Below are 17270 nucleotides of genomic sequence, written 5' to 3' on the forward strand. Positions count from 1 at the left end.
TAGGCCAGTGCTGAGCACTGTCTGCAGCATGGTGATGAGTTTCAAGAGGCAGGTAGGGTGCCGTGTCTTCAGGGACCTGGGCAGCTTTGGTGCTAAGCCAAAGCTTTGTAGCAGGAAGGAAGGGGAAGTGCTGCAAAAATCCATTAAGCCCAGAGCTCCCCATAGCAAATGCGCACCCCGGTAATGATGCTGGGGGCCCAGACAGAGGGAGAAGAACCGGGAGGCATCCTCTCAATGGGCCCCTCCAGCAGGACCTTAAACCAGAACAGGCACAGAGAGTTTACAGCAGGAGGAACACTCAGTGGAGATTAATGACCCGTGATGGACAGTGGGTCTTGTAGCTAGAGCTACCACATTCTTTCACGATGCATAATAACACATTGGGAAAATGCAGCTTCATGTAACCAAATGCTAATGGAATCCTAACATCCCAGGTCCAGGAGTAAGTAGACTGAAGGAGGGGAAAGCTGGGCATTTCCCCCTTTGCTCAGGTGTTGATAGAAAATGCATCTCCATCTGGGGGCAGAAATGTAGATTCCTGGGAATTCAGGCAGGCTGAAGTCTACATCCTGTTTGTTCTGTTACATGTCTAGTGAATGGATGCTGGCTAGTGTCAAGCAGATCTCTCTTAGGAGGAGGAGAACTTTTGCTTTCCCCCTTGGCGTGGTTTGTCTGTCTTATCAACTTGGAGCCTGCTGGGATGTTTCAGAAGTGGTGCATGCATTATTCCAGCGCCTGAGTCACCTCTGTATTGATCTGTACAGCTGTCATGGGGTAGAAGGTTAACAAGTCCTACTCTGTGCTTACCACATTCTTTCAGAGGCTCAGACTCAAGCCTGCTGTGTAAACCCTGACCAGAGATCACCTGGACGCCCTGGGGCACTGGTCAGCTGCTGGCATTCCAGGCACCATGCTCAGTGCCCAGAAGCAGCCTCTAGAGATGGGGAGGCCTGTGAGCACTCAGCGAGGGTACCACTTAGGGCTGGCAGGAGCAGGGCTTGGGGCCCTGGAGCCAGGAGTAGGTATGACAGGTTGTCAAAGAATATAGAGCTCACGTTTCAGGATCAGAGCCAAGAATGGGAGAAAAGACAAGGAAAGAAGTTGAGGGGGCTTCCCTGGTGGCGCAGTGGTTGAGAATCTGCCTGCCAATGCAGGAGACACGGGTTCGAGCCCTGGTCTGGGAAGATCCCACATGCCGCGGAGCAACTAGGCCCGTGAGCCACAACTACTGAGCCTGCGCGTCTGGAGCCCATGCTCCGCAAAAGAGAGGCCGCGACAGTGAGAGGCCCGCGCACCGCGATGAAGAGTGGCCCCCGCTTGCCGCAACTTAGAGAAAGCCCTCGCACAGAAACAAAGACCCAACACAGCCAAAAATAAATAAATAAATAAATAAATAAATAAATAAATAAATAAATAAATAAAAATTAAAAAAAAAAGAAGTTGAGAGGAAGCAATATTGGGAGCAAATAAGCATCCCCGGGATCCCAGTGTCTTGCCAGAGATAGTCCCTGAGGCCTTTCCCCACATTCCCCTTGCCAAGGCAGTCCCCATTCCATGCATCTGAGCACTTCCGGTTTCATGCTCTGCAGGAGAGGTGAAAGTGACCGGTGCTCCTGGAGCTGAAGGAAGTCTGCCAGGGTGGGAGAGCAGCCCGGGGAGCACAAGACTTCCTTGCCTTCCCCACCCCCAGCGCTTCTCCAAGAAGAGGGAAAGGCAGGGTCGAGCACTGGCCCTCCTGCCCTCCAGGAGCTCAAAGCTCTCCAGGCCTCCAGGGCCCCGCTTTGGCCTGCATCCATGGACCACTGGAATTCCAGCGAGCCGGGTGCGTGAGTCACTCCACACCTCTCAGGGAGTTGTTTCCTCTTCCTTTGATGGACGACTCAGACCCTCTTTATAACCAAACAAAACCCATCATTATAATCCTGTGGTAACGCTTCTGTTAACAGTAGCTTGAGCTGGAAAGACCAGCTCCCGAATCGTGAGAAACAGCAACAGTCCTCAGCCTCGTCTGGGCAGGGTTCCCTGATGTTCTGCTCTAGGCTTTCTTCTAATCTCAGATGTGAAATGCCGGGCACTTCTGTCTTCCCCAGACCTGCCAGATGACACAAAGTGCGGGCCAGGCAGTAAGCGTGTCGGAGAACCTTCCAGATAACGTTGGTGTATTTGTCTTTGTGGACCTGGGCCGTTCTTTTCTTCTTGCCTTCTCCCCACGCTGGTGTATTTGTGGTTTCCTGAAGTTTAGATAATTGAAAGTGACTGATTTTCTTCCAAATGTAACTACATTCTACCTTTCATATGTTGTTCCTCCTTTATTTGTTGTCAAAACCAGGAAGAACATTCCTCTCTTCTAAAAGTGACTTCATTCTAAAATCCAGAGATATAACTTGACATTTTAAAGGTGGATGTATGGCTGGGTGAAGTCTTCTGTTTTCACTGTAACTAGTTTTCTTTCTTCTTTTCTTCTCTCTTCTTTTCCTTTTCCTTTCCTTCCCTTTTTTTCCTTTCCTTTCTTTTCTTTTCTTTTCTTTTCCTTTTCCTCCCTTCCTTCCTTCCTTCCTTCCTTTCTTCTCAATCAATCCACGCTCTTTCTTGCTCTCCTGGTTGTCACTAGGGCCACATACCAGATCTTTTCTTTTGTTTTTCTTCCCAGACTATTCTCCCTTCTAATCTGTTTTCCTCTAGAGAAGATTAAATGTTTGACGAGAGGTACAGGGAATCAATTCTGTTTGTTTCTTCGGACAAAAAAACTGCCTTAAGTAGCATGAGCCACACAGAGTGCCTGGGCGGAGGGGCTGGGGGTCTTTCCTCTGTCTACAAAGGCTTATCGCACAACTGCGAGCTGTTGGCTGTCTCTGGGCAGACTAAAGCCAGCAGGCTTCTGGAAGCTGCACACGACAGTCCTAAACTTTCCCGGCTTGTCAGGCTGCAGCTCAGCACTTTGCCTCTCTCGCTGCCTGGAGGCCCAGGGGGCCAAGTGAATGCTGATGGTGTCCACACAGCACCAAAGAGCCTGCTGGAAAGGTGGAAAGGAAGGCAAGGCACTTGGTATTTTGTGACAGCCATGACCAGCACCCTGCTTCCTAGCAGTTTTACTTGATTGATAGTCTCTTTGGACTTTCTATATTTAGGCTTGAAATTTATTTGCTTGTTTGCCCATTCATTCCTTTAATAAACATTTATTGTGTCCCTGCTGTTTGCCAGGCAATGGAATAAAGAACTATATTGTCCCAGATAGAGGCAGTCTAGAAGAGGTATCTTCAGCATTATCATCCTTACAATCGTCATCAATATTCATTCATTCAAAAAATAGAGATGAAACACCTACTGTCTGGCAAGTGCTTATGTGGGAAGTGAGATGGGCAGAGTCTCTGCTCTCAAAGAGCTCGTAGTTTAACGAGCTAATGGTATGTTGGAAACATACCGTTACACAATAATTATGAAAAATGACAAGTCCTCTGAGAGAGGAAGCATATAATATCAGTTTTATCTACCAAAATGTCAACTTCATATGATTCACCATAATACTGTTTATTGATTGTTCCCTATATACCAAGCATAGGAAGATGTACTTTGTAAGTATCAAGATTAACATTCAAAAGAACCCTGAAAAGTAGGTTTTATTATATCCATTTTATAGATTGGGATACTGACATAAAGAGGTTAGGTGATTTTCTCTTGGTCACAGAGAAGTGGCAGAATTCAGTCTGTCTGACTCTAGTTTTTGTGCTGTATTCTCTATGGTATAGAAATACTGTATATTGTGTGCCAGGCCATTGGAGGGGGGCGGTAGAGCATAGTGCCCACCTGTTACGTGGAGGACAGATGGAATAAAGTTTAGCCCCCAGAATCATTGTGGTTGCCATGTTTCAAAATCTGCTATCAGATAGGAGATAGATTGCTAAATTCACCATGCGTTTTTAACTTTTGGCTTACCGGTATGTTTGTCTTTTGGTTTCCTTGTTTGATGTTCCTGTAATGGTTTTCATTCCTCGTTATTGTACTAAGAGGATTTAACTTTTGGCATCTAACTGTGCTCTGCCTGGCACTGTGGATGCTAGTAGACAGCAGGCTGGCAGAGGTGTCGAGGATGAGGGATGAGACAGAAAGGTGTAGGGCAAGAGGGGGCGGGGGATATATACCTTTGGAGATGGCTGTAATGCCTGTGGCCCTTCTCAGTTCATCCATCCCTGCTCACAGCCCCAGATGAGAGGGCATCTGCCCATGTGACTCCCATCCCTCCTTGACACAGATGATTGCACCAGGATGGACACCTGACCTGAGCCAGGCCCGCCAATAGGTTGGCCTGTGCTGTGTGACTTGTGTGCCACCCAAAAGGAGAGCCGGGCCAACTAGAGCCCCACTCTCACGACCTCATGCTGTTAAAAGATAAACTGAGGTATACTAAAAAATCATAAGAGTTTATTTGACCAAAAATCGATTCCAATCAGGGAGGGCAAAACTGAAAGTGGCTAAAAGCACTCCATCAACAGGAGCCGGGGGAAAGAAGAGACAGAAGCAAAGCAAGGTAATTATTTGATTGGCTGTAGCTTAAGTGATTGCCTTATTTGGGAAACCTCGTTGGCTGTTTGTGACTGGTTGTCCTTAGGTTTGGATTCCTTAACCCTGAGGCATTTCAGGATTAGGTTTTGGTTTGCTTACATAGGCTACTGAGGCATTAACGCCACCTCAGTCTAATGGCCTCTCGTTTAATTAATTTAATAGCACTGAAGCTCAGAGGAAAGGTGTTAGAGCCCTTGAGTTGAAAACCCACGCGGGGCCAGCCTAAGGCTGCCGTTTGGGGCTCACGTGCATGTCAAATGAAGAAGGAGTCAAGTCTCACCGGGGACTAGAAAGAAAACGACTCCAGGGACTAGAGTGAGGCAGAGAAGTGAGATCACATGGCCTGTGAGGTAAGAGGAGAAGCCAGTCCCCACCCCTCAGTTCCCTGGCCCAGTTCCATCCCTGCACTTCATCACCTGTTCTTGGGCTCCATGTTATAACACAGTAAGTCCCTCATTTACTTAAGTAGCTTGAATAGGTTTCTGTTCCTTGTAATGGACAGATCAAAACGCAAGTTCTCAAAGCAGGTAATTTGTATCACAGCTAAAGGGAACAGAGGAGCCCCACGAAGTCCTACTTCTAGGCCTCAGATACATCTGCCCGCTCCACGGAAGGCTAAGCTAGATATCTCATGTTATTCTATCCTTAAAGAAACACTGAAAGAGGGAATAGAAAGCATCCAAGAAGAGCTGCCCCCTTTAAGTAATTGTCTTTCTACAGTTGATGTACCACTAGAAGAACCATCATTATGCTCAGGCCACTGGCCATCCCTTTCACCCACCATTACATGGACCTTCTCAAACTCAGGCTCCGCGCCAGATCCTGGGCAGATGAAGATGAGCAGCACAGCACCTGTTCCTGGGGTGTTCACTGTACCGTGGAGAGAAGAGCAAACCAATACATCACCATAAAATGTGGGAGCTACTGTAGCAGAGACGTGAAAGTGTTCCTCTGAAAAGTGAATGACTAATTTCACCTGAGGATTTTGCAGAAGGTTTCACCTCGGAGGTGATTTTTGAGCTGAGTCTTGAAAGGTGACTCACTATTTGCCCGGCATTTCAGGAAGAAAAGGGGGGAGGGAGGCAGGCACTCCAGGCTGAGGGAACAGAATGTGCAAAGTCACGGCGTTGAAAACTGATCTGTTGAGTTCATGGAACTAGAAGTCAGCACAGTTGGGGAAGTGAATGTTTTGGGTGAGCGGCAGTAATAAGATTAGGTTGGGGCCAGATTTTGAACATCTGTGTCTACAATTAACAATGTAATTGATAATTATTATAAGTATTATTCATTATTCTCTACCAGAGACAAAGTCAGTCATCTATATGTATTATTCTCATTTAATTAAAAGCCGAGGAAACAGGAATTCCCTGGCGGTCCAGTGGTTAGGACTCTGCGTTTCCACTGCAGGGGGCATGGGTTCGACCCCTGGAACTAAGATCCCACATGCCGTGTGGAGCAGCCAAGAAAAAGAAAAAAAAGCCAAGGAAACGTGTTGTGGACAACGTCCAACCAATGTTAAGTTTTTAAGGCTCATTTTTGGGGACGAGGACTCCAGGCAGTTTGGAGGAGAGGCTGGTGTGAGGGAAGATGAAGAGGAGGGAGGGCGGGCAGGAGGCAGCCGCAGTTGTCCAGGTGAGCCATAAGTACCTGATGCAGGGTGGTGGCTCTGGGAGCCAGACGAGCGGCTGAGCCTAAGCCACGCTTGGGAGCAAAATTATTTAAATGTGTGGAGAGAATGAAAAAGAACCTGGAGCTCGATTTGAAAAATTTCCTCTTTAGAGGTGGAGTCAGTAGTGATAGCACTGATCAAGATAGATGATACAGGAGCAGGAATGGGCAGGAGGGCATGATTTCACCTAGGGGCATATTCAATTTCAGATCCTGATACGAGATCAAGGTGAAGTCAGGTAAGGGAGTGAGGCTTGGAAAAGGGATTAGGATGGATATACAGATTTGAATTTCTATCACTCTGTCCTTCTGACTGGTGGAAGAGTTCAGAAAGGTGTACAAGACAGTTCTCAAGGTTTGTATTACTGGAAGGGTCTCCAGACCACATCAGTCATGGTACCGTTGGCACATGCAGTACTCTCAAACAACCATCCGGTGACTTGCCTCCTTCAGCCAACTCCCTGGAGCTCTAATCCTACTTTCCAGCACTTTCTGCTCCTTAGTGGGCAGGCAGGTAGGGGTGAGCTGGAGGATGAGATGCTCACTAATCCCAAACCCATAATGGTCTGAACTGCATTTCTGTCTGCTGTTTTGTGCCCTGTGACCCCTTCCCTGTCCTGCCCTAGGATGGCATACATATGCCATCTCTTTTATGTCATAGCCTAATATTAGTTTCAGGTGAGTTCTCCCTTCTTCCTCTGATTAATTCAGAGCCCTGCTGATTTGGGATTTGGGATCAAGCACCTGCCTCTTTTGTTGGAGGGTCTTTTGAAAGCTCTGTAAATTAGCCTCTTGGGTTTACGAAAGAAAGATGAAGAATAGAATGGTCACCTGTAATGATAGTACACCTCACGTGGGCTTGGCTTCTTCGGAATTTTCCAAACGTAACCAAGAATGAGTTCTTTGACCTCCACTTGAGAGCCTAACATTTTAGGTATTTGAAATAGTCTGTTCCCCCGCTCCACAAATTTAGACTGATCCCTAAGAAAGTGCCATTTGGCAGATAAAAAATAGTCGAATATCAGCAATTTCCATGCGGTTCAACCTACTCGCGTCAGGGATGGGGATGGGGATGGCGAAGTGAAAATAAGAGAAATTTTATGTGAGATGTCTCTTTTCCTTAATTCAGATCATACATGACTTTAAAAAGTCCTTGGAGCATTTAGTGACACGCAATTATTTATTTGTAGAAAGGCTTGGCAGTGTTACACAGTGAGTATTTCTGCTTCAAAGATGTCTTCTGCCTCTCAGACATGTTGAGCCTCCCCCGTTCATCCAAATCCGTGGAGGGGGGCACATGCGCCCTTGCACCCAGCTCTTCTGGTCTCCATCGTGGCTTCCAAATGGGACCATGTGGTGGCCTTGGTTTGAGATTCCTCATGAATAGGGAATGAAAGACTTAGCTTTTGTTATGCACACCTATATACTAGATTCTGTGCTAAATGCTTTATGTACACTATTTTCTTCAATTCTGAGCAACAGCCTTGAGAACTAGGAATTACTATCTTCGTTTTTATGAACAGGAAAACTGAGGCTCTCAGAGCTGAGATAACTTGCCCCAAATTACCTATGACTTGATTGCTGTTGTTAGTTCTTGCTCTGAACTATTAAATCCTCTAGTGCAAATTTTGCCTCCCGCAGGAAAGAAGGCAATAGATGAGGTGATGATCCCTCTGCCCATACTGGGAGGGAGGATGGGAAGGGAATACACTTCAGGAGACACCTCATGTCCCTGTCTCACTGTATGACTTTGGATTCTGTTTCTCAACAACGAATTGAAGATAACACATGAACTCCTCCCAGGGATGCTGTGTGATTGAATGTAAAATTGCTTTGCTTTGTACTCAGATAATCCAGAAGGGTAATCTTTTGAATAAGGAGGAGGTATGCCATAAAATTTATCTTTGGATCATCTATCAAAAAACGGGGGAGGTTAGTAAGCAATAGATGAATACCCTAAAGCAGTAGTTCTCAACTGGGAGTGATTCTGCACCCCAGGGGACAGTTAGCAATGTCTAGAGATATTTTTTGGTTGTCACATCTGGGAGGCTGCTCTGGCATTTAGTGAGTAGATTCTGCTAAATGGTCCACACAATGCACAGGACTACCTCTCGCTACAGTTATCCAGCCCCAAATGTGAATGGTGCTGAGTTTGAGAAACTCTGGTATAAAGTACACTTGCTGGGAAAACATTTAAACTGCTCTAAAAGAACAAGTTAATTTCATGAAATATCAAGTATTTCGGAAGCCCTTACCTGCACATAAAGAATTACTGTAAATTATAAATTACAAAATATCTGGTCATAAAAGCAATTCTCAGCAGGAGGCTTCTATTATTATTATTATTATTTTCTTCTGAGGGTTCTATAAACTTTTTTAAAAGTGTATTTTAACAAGAAAAGGGATGTAGTCAAATTTTACACACTTATACTCATCAGAGCAAGGAGAGGAGGTAATCACTCAGAATTAGTGAAAATTCAGTATATTGAAGCGTTATTGGTTTATTCCCTTGTAATGTATTGCTTTACATAATAATCAGTGGAGACCCTATTGATTTTCATTTCTTTGGTTATTGCTTTCTAATGCATATATTAGCTCTAAATGTGCTGTGGTTCAATGCAAGAAAAGCCTTGAATTAAATGAGATTGTTAAGATATCAATCTTTACCTTTTGGGGTGGAGGAGGCTGAGTAATCCTATAAGACTCATAATCATAGTGTCTCATCCTAGACCAGCCATGCGGGTTTTATTTCGAGGAGGATATGAAATTGGAGAGGTCAGGGACTATGTCTTGAACAGAGGAAAAGAAATCCATTTCTGAGCTGGAAAATGTAAAAAAAGATTACTCTCTCTTACTTGATGATATTTTTACTTCAGTTGTAGAGGTGGGGTTGGGTGAGATGTTATGGAAAGTGCTAGGGTAGATAATTGAAGTGTTTGGGGAGCCTCAGAGCCCAGCTGTGTATTCTTGAGAATCAGAGGAAATGAATGGCCCAGGCATTCTGCACATTTTTAGAGCTATTTGTAACTGATGCATGTGGTTCTTCATTATAAATTTAGTAAGTTCATAATTAATGAACTTACTAAATAACAGAACTATGGAAATTCCAGCTACTGAATAAGCAGGCATGAGTACCAGGGTAGTTTAATAGAGAAATGTTAAGTGGGATTCTTTGTGTTTCCCTGTTGGCTATGGCTGTTTGTTCTACCGTGTTGAGAAGATTCTGGGACTCTGGCTTAAGTGGAAATGAGCACTGTGGTCAGTTGGTGATGTCTGCTTTGGAAGTGTGGTGGGAGCCTGGTGACATGTAAGCCATGTCTTTGACAGCCAGCCTGGTTTATGTGTTTAACAGTTAACCACAATCTCTCAAAGCCCTGAATTTAAAAGTTCTCTGAGTTAGATCCTATAACAAAAAAATTCAGAAAGCTGTATCTGCCCTACCTTTTGTCAATTACAGACATTTAATTTTGTGGTTGAAGTCAAGTGTACAGATCTAATTTCATTCATTTTTAGGCTAATTAATACACTAGATGCTATGATGACCTACACTTCTGTCTAGAAAATATTTGCAACAGAGCAGAGTTTTAGATCATAGAAATTTAAAGACACATATCATTTCCATGTGCCTTCAGTGATCACACTTGGGGATAATGACATTTCTACAGTGTTATCCAACAAAAAATTTGGAGAACTATGCATGCGTTATGCGGAGCATTTCTAAAGCCTGTGTATATCCCTTCCCATTTCCTTCACTTGATCATTCAGGGAGTTTTAAGAGACTATGATTTTTTGTTCCTTGGGGATAAAAGAAAGTTAAATATTTTTTGTATATGAATTTAAGATAAAGAACTCTTTTATTGGTTCATTGCTTTGGGTCAATTATCCAATGCTTACTTTTGTGTGTTCAGGGAACCCTCAAATTTAAAACAGCTCACTGCACATAAAAGTTCACTCTGTGCTGGCTGGCAGACAACTTGGAATGATTCCGTTTTGGAGGATCCTGCACCTCCCTGTAGAAGAAATAATATCAGGCATTTTTCCTTAACACCCCTCTCCCTTCTTCCTGCATTCCTTTCTTCCCTAACTGCTGTTTCTTTTGAACCATTCTTGGATGTCTTTATTATGAGACTGGTTTGTAGATGTTATTGTCCTGTGACAAAGGCCTTTTCTACTTCACAAAGAAAATTTATTTGGATTGGGTCCAAAATAGTATTTCCTTATAAGTTGCCCAATAGGATGACGACAGCACCTTACCAAGTATCGGGAGACTGCATTCTAATCTGTCCTCTCTCTGGCAGTTTGGCCTTGGACAAGTCGTTAAAAGGCTCCCCTCCTTTTCTGCCACTATAAAATGAATAGAGCACATGGCAGCTACTTCTCCTTGTGCATTACCATTTTAAGATGATAATAGTTAAGTCTTAGGGTGCTTAGGATGCCAACAGTCACATCTTGTGCAGCAAAAAATCAGGTTTGCTTGAGGGTAACTGAATTTCGTGGAGCCACTGTGCTAGTTAAGAGGAAGGCTGAACTTATTAGAAGAGGGGTGATGTCGTCCTTATCACAGAATGGATGAAATGCTGCCATGTTCAGCACGGAAGGAGATTAAGTTTGTTGGTAGATGGTCAAGGAGACATGTGGGAAACCATCCATGAAGTAGAAAGGAAACCTGAGTAGAAAGGAAGGAACAACAAGATAGCTATCAGTTAGGGCCCTTTAGTTAAAAGCCACAGAAACTGACTCTGATGAACCAGAGTAGGAAAAAGGATTTATTAGGAAACAGGTAACCTTAGTGCCAAATGATGATTCTGCGTATTTGTCAATTGGGGTGGGTAGGCATGGGGTTGGGGGATCACAGATTGACGGACTCACCAGAACCCCAGTAACTGAGGGGAGAGCAGTTCTCCCCGGGAGGAAAGCTATGAAAAGAGGAAGAGAGAAAGGAATGCTGCTTCTCAAAAATAATATAAGAAAGATAAATGCTTCTAGAACAAGTGAAAAAAGAAGAGAATTGGACAGCCTCAACTAGCTGTCAACAATACAGCTGCTTGAATCAAGGGAAAATGTGGTTTACTATTTTGGAAAAGAAAAAAAATAAATAAATAGGGAGACTATACCAGGAAATGAAAGGGAACTAAATCAAACCAAATTAACTCCTGCTTGAGCCTAAGTCCCCCACCTCCCATGCCCGCCTTGGGTGCCCAGGCACCTGGTGCTCAGGAACTGAAATAAGAGACGTGACCCCTGTCCTCAAAGAGCTCCCATTTCAGCCATGCAATGTGGTGAATCCCTCATTTATTGAATGCTCACTGGGTGCCAGGCTGCTTGCTGAGAGCTTTAAAAGCGTATCCCCTTTAATTGTCCACGTGCACTTTGAGGCTAGGCCTATTATTACCTCCACTGTGTAGGTGCCACTAAGAGACGCAGGAGAACCAGCCTAAAGTTAGGGAGCAGGTAGGGCAGAGCAGGAGTCAGCTCTGCTCAGTTTGGCTGCAGGGCCTGGAGTCCTGTTACTGGTCTATGTTACCTGTCTTAGCAAATAAAAGAGAGGAAAGAAAACAGAGTAAGACAAATGGGAAGGATCAGCTCAGCCCTTTGGTATCTCCGGTTATTGACTAGTTCACTGAGCTGTTGTAATGTTTAGGAAATTGACTCACGTTCACTCCCTATTGAAACCTGTCATAAAATATTAAGGACAGCCGCGTACAGTCTGTGCACAAGAGCAGACTGGCCGCCACTCCAAAGCAGGACAGAACCTGCCCCTCACTCTGGGGCGACTAGCAAATCAACGGTCTTTTTGTGCTGAGCTTCTACAAGATGACATCCTGACTTACTGACTCCATGGATGACCTTTTTCCCCCAAACCAAGTTCAGATTTCAAGTCTAAAATTTCCTAAGCCAGGATAAAAATATTATTGTCTCTTCTGGGCCTGGCCCTGTTCATCAGCAGTAAATGGAATGCTTGATGAGGGTTAATATTTCTAGACTAGGAGAACCACTGACTCTTGGTCATCCCAGATGTCAAAGCGTGGCTCCCAAAACATAAAATGTGAAACTTTTAACATGACATGATTATTTCTCCTTTTTAATTTTTTTTTAGTATTTTCATTTAAAAGTATGTTTACTTTTATAATAGAAAAAAAGCATTTATTAAGAAAAATGCCTGATATGCTAGGGTTAATCTAAAATTTATCACTTTTCTGCCACTTACACCATTACTTGTAAAGGAGTCTATTGTAGGTGCCGGAAATGTAAGTAAATGTGACTGTTAGATGCCCCATGCCCTGAATCTAAATAACCAAGAAAAGGAAAGTCCCCTCTTGCGAGATCAAGCCTGGGATGTCGTGCTTTCCTTCCTTGTCGTTATCCCCACCACCCTTTGCTGGCTTTGGAACCTTTTCATCGAGACACCTTCTGGGCACAGTTTATTCAATGACCCATGTAGCGTGGAGTTGTCGGCCTTTACGGTCCATTTGGGGCCACTTCTTTTGGTAGTTCTGTCTTTTGGAACTCTACGCCTCTGCCTCTGTTTTCTTTTCCTTTCAAAAGTCATTGAAGTCCGGAGTGTCGGCAGTGACCTTTGGAAATGTTTTTACAGCTTACAGAGACTTCCTGACATGTTTTATTAGCTCTTGGTGGTAGCTCATAAAGTGAGTCTTAGCAAAGCTGCATACCGTGACAGATTAGAGCCACTTCCACAAGGACCACGCACCAGTGTTGCCCTGGAGGACGCTTGACGACAGGATATTTGGCTACTGCCCTCTGTCCAGTTCAGCAGGGCAGGAGTGATTACTTCTTGAAGAAAGAGAGGTCATCCCTTTAGGAAATACAGTGACTAGCTTATTCTGAGAGAGCCTCAAGTACGAAAGACCCCTGCACGGAAAACAGAGACATCATTGCTCTGGGGATTGAGGAACAAGCTATTCCAAAAAGCTTTTGTTAGAATGATAATACCAGATGTAGACAAGAGCACAGAAAAATGGGTGCACTGTTGTCGGAAATATAAATTGGTACACTCTGTTATAATTATAGCTGACATGTGTTAAATGCTCACTAATTACCTAAAAAAAAAACAACCAAAAAGCTTTTGTTTTCTGTGTTCATGGAGGTAAACCATAAGCCAAAGCTGGCCAACTGCTATTTATTTATTTATTTATTTATGGCTGCGTTGGGTCTTCGTTGCTGCGCGCGGGCTTTCTCTAGATGCAGCGAGCAGGGGTTACTCTTCATTGCGGTGTGCGGGCTTCTCATTGCGGTGGCTTCTCTTGTTGTGGAGCACGGGCTCTAGGCGCGTGGGCTTCAGTAGTTGTGGCACGTGGGCTCGGTAGTTGTGGCTCGCGGGCTCTAGAGCGCAGGCTCAGTAGTTGTGGTGCACGGGCTTAGTTGCTCCGCGGCATGTGGGATCTTTCCGGCCCAGGGCTCGAACCTGTGTCCCCTGCATTGGCAGGCGGATTCTTAACCACTGCGCCACCAGGGAAGCCCTGGCCAACTGCTTTTTAAGAGGAAGGAAAGAAGAGAAAACAACCCTCCTTTCAGATTTGTAAGTTTTAAACAAGATCTCCGTTCTCTGTTTTCTCCTGCTTGGAGAGGCGGTTTAGCAAACTGGTATGGAGTTTAAGCTCTGGATTTCCACAGACATGGACTCCATTTTTTCCTCTGCCATTGACCAGCTAACTGGGTGATCGTAGGCAGGAGACCACTTAAGACTTGGTCTCCTCACAGAGAAAGTGGGGATCATAATCATAGGGTTATCATGAGGGATAAAATGTGATAGTGCAGGTCAAGTGTTTATAGCACAGTGCTTGGTACGAAAGCACTCAAAAAGTGTTAGCTATGAAACTATTTTACTAAATTCTTTGGAGGGCTGTGTTTGAGCTCTTGGTGCAAAAGTATTTATCTGTGTGTGTCCCCCTGCCTGGGGGGGTCCATCATTTTGTACAGCCTCTTGGGACATGATTGACAATGGGACATCATTTATATGGGATACAGTGTGACTGGGGTCCTGCAGTCATGCAGCACATCAGCCCTCCTTCTCACCCTCCACTTCTCTCTCTCTCTCTCTCAGACACACACACACACACACACACACACACACACACACACACACACACACACACCTCTGCACACTTTACAAATAGACACATAGACTGTATTTGCTTTGGGGAAATAATTTACTCATAAATAGGCATAACAGAAAAAAAGCAAAAAGACATTTCAAAGATGTTTGGCAGGGATTTACTTGCACCCCTTGCATTTTGTGACAAACCAAGCAGAGAACTGCAGTTTCAGATTGTTGGTAACAGTCAAGTAACAGAGGATCTGTCTGATGTGAAATTCCATCGTAATCGAAAGCAAGAGAAGCTAAAAAAGAAAAAAGGGACATAAAAGCTGGGAACAATTAATGAAGCAGCCCTTTTTCCTCCTTTTTATCTCAAGCAAGTCTTTATCTCAAGTCTTTTTATATCACATCCAACAAGATTCTTGGTAGATTGCAAAGCCATAGGAAGAGAAAACCAAGGAAGGAGGGCAGCTTTGAGTCCCTTCCATCCCTTCCATGTGACAGCTGATTAATCCATGTTAGGTCAGTAATGGTCACAGTGATGTTTATCCTTGTTTTATAGATTAACAAACAAAGACAAATTGGTCATGCACGTGATGCCCAAATCACACAGTTAGCAAGGGGCAGAGCTTAGAACTGATATTTGTCTTTGTGAAACCCTGGTCTCTCCGCTACCTGAGAGCTTCCCAAATGTCAGTGCCAGAGTCAGTGTTCTCTGTGACAAAATGAGAATGAAGAAAATAAGGACATCGCATCAAATGCCTCATACTTACTCCTAAATTTATTCTAGGTAAAGGACTGTCCTTTATTCTGAGATTACGTCTTTCCTGCTTATTTATTTTTTGGTGTTAAAAACGCCTTTTCTTTTATGAAATTATAGAATTGGTGAGGCTTTTCAAATTGCTCTTGTTGATAAAATAAAGGAGACAATTTATGTTGATTTCCCCTTGCCCAGTTTTTTAAATTTTGCTGGATTTTGACACCCAGAAGTTTAGCTACACTGTTTTGCTTCCCTTAAAGTAAAACATGCACATATTTTAAATGCCCCTGTTTGCACCCAGTTGTACTCTTCATAGTCTATGGGCCATTAGGCTGTATGTGATTATGGCCTATATTTCTCATCAAGCTGTAATGATGCTCCCATTACGTGCTCCCAGATATGATAAAGGAATATTTCCTGTTTCTTTGTTCAGATTCCACCAGAAATGGTTTCTATTAAGAATTCTTTGGGAAACATTAAAATTGCAGATTCCAGAGCCCTGCCCCAAAAGATTGACTCAGTAGTGCTGGATAGGACCCAAATTTGAGTTTTTAGCAGCCTTTGAGGAGATGCTGATTCTGTTCATCTGGGAATAATACTTTCAGGAACTCTCATATAAAGGCACTGGATCATATGAAATTATCTCTTCTCTGCACTGAGAATTCTTTGTTCTTTCCATAGAGACATGGCATCATGTCAAGCTCAATTTTGTGAATTATATGAGATTTCTACATCCATTTCTGATTACAGTGTTGGAAAAGAACCATCTGATTTGCTTCAAGCACTTCCTTCCAAAATCAATTTAAGTAAAATTAATCTTAAAAAAAAAAGACTCATTTCCTAAATTTGAAATCACTTTTATGCTTAACTAAACATATGATACGTCCAAGCTGAATCCTGGGCCCATCGGGGAAGTCTCCATCCTGTATGTGACATCAGTCAGTTACCATGGAACTAAAAGGCTGTGCTATAAATTCTACTTCTATGCAGGTTTCCCTTCAGTGCAAGTCAGCTGAGAAACTCTCTCTCTCTCTCTCTCTCTTTTTTTTTTTTTTGGATCACACTCGAGAGGATATTTAGTATAAACTGACTTTTATTAAAATACTTTAATAATTTATGGTTTCCAAACGTTTTCTTGCCATCCCATTTTTCATATGAACAGCATACTTAACAATAACCTAGCTCATTACATGAAGGGATTACTGACCCAGGAGAGATGAATCAGATTAGCTGGGGCTCGAGTGTAGCTAAAAAAGCCCTGCCCCCTTCCCCAGGAGAATTTATAAGCACTGCCCACTGCACTCCAGTAGGCGTGTGTACAAATAAACTTTCCAGAGAGCACATATCCTGTCAATAGTCAAAACGGATTATTGTTGAAGAATTGGCTGAGATGAGAGAGGATAGCCGCAGCAGCTCTGAATAAAGCATGCTCAGCCAAACGTCTTCCTGTGATCTGAGCACATTTCACCAGAGCCCTTCTCTTCCCAGCTCAGACTTCTTCTAGGACAGGAGTAAGTGTGAGTACAGGGTGAGTCTTTGCTTCCCTGCTTCTTTGTTTTCCACACCTTTGACTCACTCATGCCTCAGAAGTCCCCCTGGACTCCCTTTGACACCTTTACCTTAACCTGGGTGCAGTGCTTGCCCTCAGTCCTGTATGGTATATCATGCCCTGCACCATCTATTATGCTCACTGTAGTGAAAGGATTCAGCAATGAGTTCAGGTGTCACAATCAGACCGTCCTGTGTTTAAAGCCTCTCTTTACCACTTACTGTGGGAACTTGGACACGTGACATTATCTTACAACTCAGTTTTCTCATCTGTAAGTGGGAATAATAATTATTCTGTGTAGTGTTCATGTGACTTAGGATAGTGCTTGTGAAATGTTAGTGCAGTGTCTGGTACATAAATAATACTAGTAATTAAATTATTTGAAATACTGTTTAGAGATTTGATATACTTGTCTCTTCCACTTCTATTGAAAGTAACAACTTTGGTTTTTTGGTTTTTTTTTTTTCTTAGTGGATGGTTAGAGTAAGGTGTCATAAAAAATTCTGAGGTCATATCCAGGTGTAAGAGGGAAAGACTCTGGAGACCAAATAGCCATGTCTGCCTCATTTAGATGGTGGAGTGAGGACAGATGCCACATATTTTCTTTTCCTGTACTCTACTGGAAGGACCTTAAGGGTGGTAATGCATGAATTCAAGCCCTTAACGTATTGATCATC

The 17270-nt window shown here is 43.6% G+C and overlaps 1 protein-coding gene across 4 annotated transcripts in view; it reads left to right on the forward strand.

The window, feature by feature from the left end:
* MOB3B (MOB kinase activator 3B) overlaps window positions 1-17270 on the forward strand; it is a 241175-nt gene that overhangs the window by 130461 nt on the left and 93444 nt on the right. The gene's annotated exons all lie outside the window — the stretch shown is intronic.

Source organism: Balaenoptera musculus, chromosome 6 (assembly GCF_009873245.2).
Source record: "Balaenoptera musculus isolate JJ_BM4_2016_0621 chromosome 6, mBalMus1.pri.v3, whole genome shotgun sequence".
In the NCBI taxonomy this organism is placed as follows: domain Eukaryota; kingdom Metazoa; phylum Chordata; class Mammalia; order Artiodactyla; family Balaenopteridae; genus Balaenoptera; species Balaenoptera musculus.